The sequence below is a fragment of the Apteryx rowi genome, unplaced genomic scaffold (assembly GCF_003343035.1).
Source record: "Apteryx rowi isolate R43461 unplaced genomic scaffold, aptRow1 scaffold_24, whole genome shotgun sequence".
Classification (NCBI taxonomy): domain Eukaryota; kingdom Metazoa; phylum Chordata; class Aves; order Apterygiformes; family Apterygidae; genus Apteryx; species Apteryx rowi.
The window spans coordinates 1,489,053-1,494,141 of NW_020448752.1; positions in this window are offsets into that span (position 1 = coordinate 1,489,053).

The following is a 5,089-nucleotide window of genomic DNA, read 5'->3' on the forward strand; positions in this document are numbered from 1 at the left end:
GGCCGCGTCCGCCGAGAAACCCCTCCCGCTGCGGGGAGCAGCCGGAGCGCCGGGGCTCCCAAGCTGCTGCTCCGGAGGCTCGGGGGTAAAATCCACGCGTGGCCGTGGCGGGGAAGGGCTGCGGGAGCCCCGCGGCGCCGGCGGCCCCGGGCGCTCTGGCGAGGCGGCAGCGGCGCGGCTGCTTTTAGCCCGGCGCCGAGCGACGTCTGAATTCCCCTGCCCCCGGCCGGGACATCCGCGCCGGTGTCACGCAGCAGCGCGGGGACAGCCCCGGCGTGCGGCCGCCCGCAGGCCACCGCGGAGGAAATGTGCAGCTCAGCCGCGTCAAAGCAAGAGCGCGGGGATTTTCAGCGGGGTTTCTCTCTCCGGCGCTCGCTCTTCTCATTTTCTGGAAACGAAACGCGCTCGGGCTCCGGTGCCGCTTGGCAGCTTTCTGTGGGGGCGACGGCTCTTCTCCCTCGCGGCCGCTGCGGGGACTTCACAGCCACGGCTGGCTCTTTCCCAGCCTTCCCCCACTTCCATGCGGCGAGGGAAGGGGCTTTCTGCTCCCCTCCCCGCCGGCGGCCGGCATTTCGGGTTTCGCAACCCAAGGCGAGGAGGCCGCGGGCCGGCCGGCAGCGCAGCCCTCGGGGCCGTCCCTCCCGCGGAGGCCGAGTGCCCATTTCGGACGGCGAACGGATGCAAATCTCGCCAAGGAGGCTGCCTGGTGGGAAAGGCCTTTCCCGCTGCCTTGCCGCTGCCTTCAAGGTGACCACGGGCAAGCCACGCTGTTCCCTGCAGCGGTTTCGCCGGCTATAAAAGCAGCGTAAAAACGCTCCCTCGCAAAGACGGAGGGGCAGGGAGCGGCGTGTTACCTCTGTGTTGCGATATAGCCGTGCCCCGGCCGACCGCGCGATAATCTGCCCCTATGATGCCGACAATTTTCCTGCCCCTTTGCCTAGGACAAGCCTGGGCGCGGGGCAGCGGAGGAGGCGAATCCGCCGCGGTGCCCCAGGCTGCAGGAGCTGGCTCCAGCTCTGCGCTTCCAGGGCTTTTTTTTTCTTAGCAACGGTCGGGAGAGGGTTTTTCTGGGACAGCGCTTCTTTTAAGCAGCCTCCCTGCGGAGCTACATTAAAATCGCGTTAAATTTAGCCTCCTTGCTGAGCTGTGTCGGTGCGGGGCGCCGGGGTCCCCTGGAGCGCGAGCCGTGCCAAGCCCCGGGCGAAGCTCCCTAGCCACCAGCCCCGTCGCACTGGGGACACAGGCGCTGCGGGGCCAGTGGTGGGACAAGGCTTTGCTCCCCACTACGGCAGCCCGGATCCCCAACGGGATGCAGGGAGGGAAACCGCGCTGGGATGTCTAGGAAGATGAGCCGGGCTGGGTGCGCAGGAAAGGCCAAAAAAAACCCAGACATCCGCCATCCCTCCTCCGGGCCTGACCCAGCAATAGCTACCTGCAAACTCAGCCCAGGGGAGACTGATTGCTCTCAGCTTAATTTAATCAGCCATGGTAATTAGGCAACTTGTGAAGGGCTTGTGTGCCCGGAGGCTGCTCTGGTTTTCCCCGGGCTGCCCTAGCACCGGAGGAGCTGAGCTCCTTTAGCAATAGTTGGGTGAAGCCAGTGGCTGCAGGGAGCATCCTCCGGCCGGAGAAACGTCCCCGGAGGCTCATGCYGCCCGGCTCCGGCCAATGCAGCCCCCACGGGGTGAGCGTGGCCCCACGGGAGCCCTTCGCTGGCAGCGCGGCCGTTGCGTTCCCACTGCCTGCCTGAGTCACTTGGAGACACCTGCSACAGGAGAGGTGGGAGAAATGCTCCACTGCCCCGCTTCCCGCAGGGAAAGGAGAGGGCAGGAGCGGAGAGGGGGCTCGGGGAGGGGGGGGCTCRCTCCCTGCCAGCGCTTCTTGCCACGTGCTCGGGGGACGGGGAAGTCCCCGGCTGGCTTTGCTGCCTCCTTGCCGTGCTGGTGCCATCGGCGCTGCTGGGTGGCGCTGCCGGCGGCTCGGTGCCCCGTGGGGCAGCGACCCCGTCCGCATGCCGGGGTGGCTGGGGTGGGCAGGGGACAGTGGCCTTGCAAGGGTCCCCAGCTCTTCTTCCCTCCCTCCCTTCAATGGGAAGGAGTTTTGCCCCTGCAGATGGACGTGGGATTTGCTTCTGCTGGGATTCACCTCCGTGCAGCAGCAAAAGGACRGAGAGGGAGGATGGTTTTGGCCAGTCGGTTGGTTGCTCGATTTTTGTCTTCCAGAGCCGGTTCCCAAAAAACGGCTCCCCTAAAGCAGCTCTGCCCTCRCAGCTGGCCACGGAGCCGGCTCCCCTGCAGCCTTCCCTTCGCCGAGGGCTGGCGGGGAAGCGCCGGGAGGGGAGCGCGTGGCGGGAGGTGTTCGCCATGGGGCCGCCCGGCCTCCCCGAAACCGGCTGCTGTGTGCGTTCATGGTGGTGCTGCAGGTGCAGAGCTGGGGCCGGCCGCCCTCCTCCTGGGGGATGGTTCCAGCTGGGATGCGGGTGGGAGACGCACCGGCCTGGCCCGGGAGAGCCTGGCCGAGGAGTCGGGCCRGCGAGTGCCCCGTGGGCGGCCGCCGCTGCCGAAACGCTCCGTATTCCCGAGAAGCTGYCGTGAGTCACCCTCTTCTCTCTCTGTCGCGCGCACACACGCACACAGAAAGTCCCAGGAGCGATTAGACGCTGCTCACCTCGCTCTGAGTCATTTCTGCCCGCCCCAGCGCCGAGCGGAGCCCCGCACGATTCAGGGAAACCGGCAGTGTTTGCTGCCGGCACGTGGCTCCCGCCCGGCGCGTTTGCAGGGCAGCCTGGGCTCCGCGCCGAGCGAACGCTCCGGCTGCCGCGGGCGGCTTCCCTGCCCTTGTCCGGGAGGGGGTTTAAGGGGGGAYCTGGCCTTCGCTCCTCGGTGCGGCGATGGGGGAACCTCCCTGCCAGCCAGGGCGGCCGCGCGAGCAAGGCGGCCGCGCCGGCACGCGACACCCTGGGCGTCCCTCGCTGCGGGCACCCCGATCCGCCMGGGCACCTGCCGTCGCCCCCGCAGCAGGTTGGGTTTTTTTTTTTCTTTCCTGGCTGGTGTTTTCTGGGAAAAACCACCTTTTCCAGCCTTTCCTGATGAGCATGATCCCGTGGCAGCGGGACATTCCCGAGCGGCGTGACGGGAATAAAGCCATGTCCGTGTTATACGGGAAACAGGTGGCAGACTTGGGAAGCTGCACCTGGATCCCCCTTTCCCCCCCCCCCCGCCCGGCACCGGCAGCAGCCTGGCACCCCCATGAGCAAGCCGGGGCCGGTGGCTCTTCCCACGGGAAGCACTGCCCGCATTCCTGCCAGGGCATCCCTGCTCCTGCCGCACCGCAGCCGCTGGGAACCACGGCGCGGTCGTTGCTCATCTTCCTTGCGATGACAGGGAGCCCCCGGGGCCGGGCGTGAAAGGAGGCGCCGGCACGGTGCCCGCGCTTGAGGAAACGTGTTTCTGGCTGCCGTCGCGCCTCCTCCTCCTCCTCCTCCTCCTCCTCCTCCTCCTCCGGAGCCGGGGGGGGGGGGATGAGGCTTCCCGCCGCGGCCCCGGGCGGCTGCGGTCCCTCTCCGCGGAGCAGCGGCGGGCAGCCCCTCGCCGCCGGGGGTTTTACCCGGCCCCGAGGGGGAGTCCCCCGGCCCTTCCTCGCCACCGTGGGAGCCCTGGCGAGACGGAGCCGCCCTTGGGTGTTTTTTCCCCCCCCCCCACCGTGGGCCAGGGGCTGACCTAGGGAGTGGGGGGGGACCTTTCACCGCTCCGGGCAAAGGATTCACATCCCGGACCCCGAAACGCCCCCGTCGCCTCCACCCCTGCGCCGCATCCCGCCACGCGGATGCTTTTGCGCACGCCGTGACCGAGTTTCCCCGGCGGCGGGGGGCTCGCGGCTCCCCGTGCCCGGCGGCGTGATTTACGGGACGTTTCGCCGCCGCGCTGGGCCGGCGGGCGCCAAGAGGGCGCAGGGCGTTCCTCCCCGTCTTCCTGCAAGAGCACCGGGCGCGGGCGTGCGTGTGTGCACGAGCCCCCGTGCACGCAGCCATGGGGGGGGGGGATTTCCTAGCTGTTTAAAAAGAAAAACAGAAGACCCGAGAGAGGCGAATTTCCAAACAGGGGGCAATTTGCAAAAAAAAGTGTTTCGGCGAGCCGGCTCCGAGCCGCCCTGCAGAGGGGCAGTGGGCGAAGCGGAGCGGGGGCCTCCGTGCCGCAGCCTCCCCCCGAGGAGCCTCCTGCTGCTCCGGGCGCTTGGACGTGGGGTCGCGTGGCTGAAGCGTCCCCGCTCGGGGTGCAGCGGTCCCGGGGATGGGGCTGCCCGCCCGGAGCTATTCCCGCACCTGCACATCCCGGCTGCTCTCGGGCTTTGCCTGCCGGCAGCAGCTCGGCCTCCGGCCCCCGTTGCCTGCCCTGTGCACGGATGCTGAGCACTGGGAAGGTGAAAGTTCCCCGAAACCGGCCTTTCCTTGAGCTGCAAGAGCTCGCGGGGATGGAAGTTGGCCTCTGGCTCCTGCAGCCCTGCGGGGTGGGAGCCGCTCAGCTCCCCGCTGCTGCCCCGTGGGAACCAGCGCAGGCAGCTCCCGCAGCCCCAGCCGGAGAAGGGAACCGGCCTCCGATTGCTCTTGTCCTTCCCCCCCCCCCCCACCGCTGTGCAGCCGGAGGGAAGGTGGGACCAGGCAGAGGCCGCACCTAAATTCCCCTTCCTCTGCAACCCTCCCTTTCCTCACCTCGCTGGCGGCCGCGGGCCAGGACGCCGAGCCAGCCCCTGCAGCTGGATCCTGCAGCGCGGCCCGGCTCCGAGCTGCCTTTGCCCTCCCTTTCCCTTTGTTTTTTCCTCTCCTCCTGTCACTGGCACCCGAGAGGGAGAGCCCGTCACGCACACGCTCCTCTTGGCGTTAACCCGCGCGAGCGGCTCCTCTCCTGCTGCCTTCGGGAAACTTTCCAGCGCTGTGACTGAGCCAGTGGGTGCTGGCTTTAAATCATTTTCTCCTGTGGATTACGACAGCTGGATGAGACGATAAACGTCTTTTCTCTTCTCTTTCCTTCCTCTTCTCTCTCTTTTCATTTTTTCCTTCGGAAGCCGCGGAGGTTCCCAGCCCGCGGGCGCG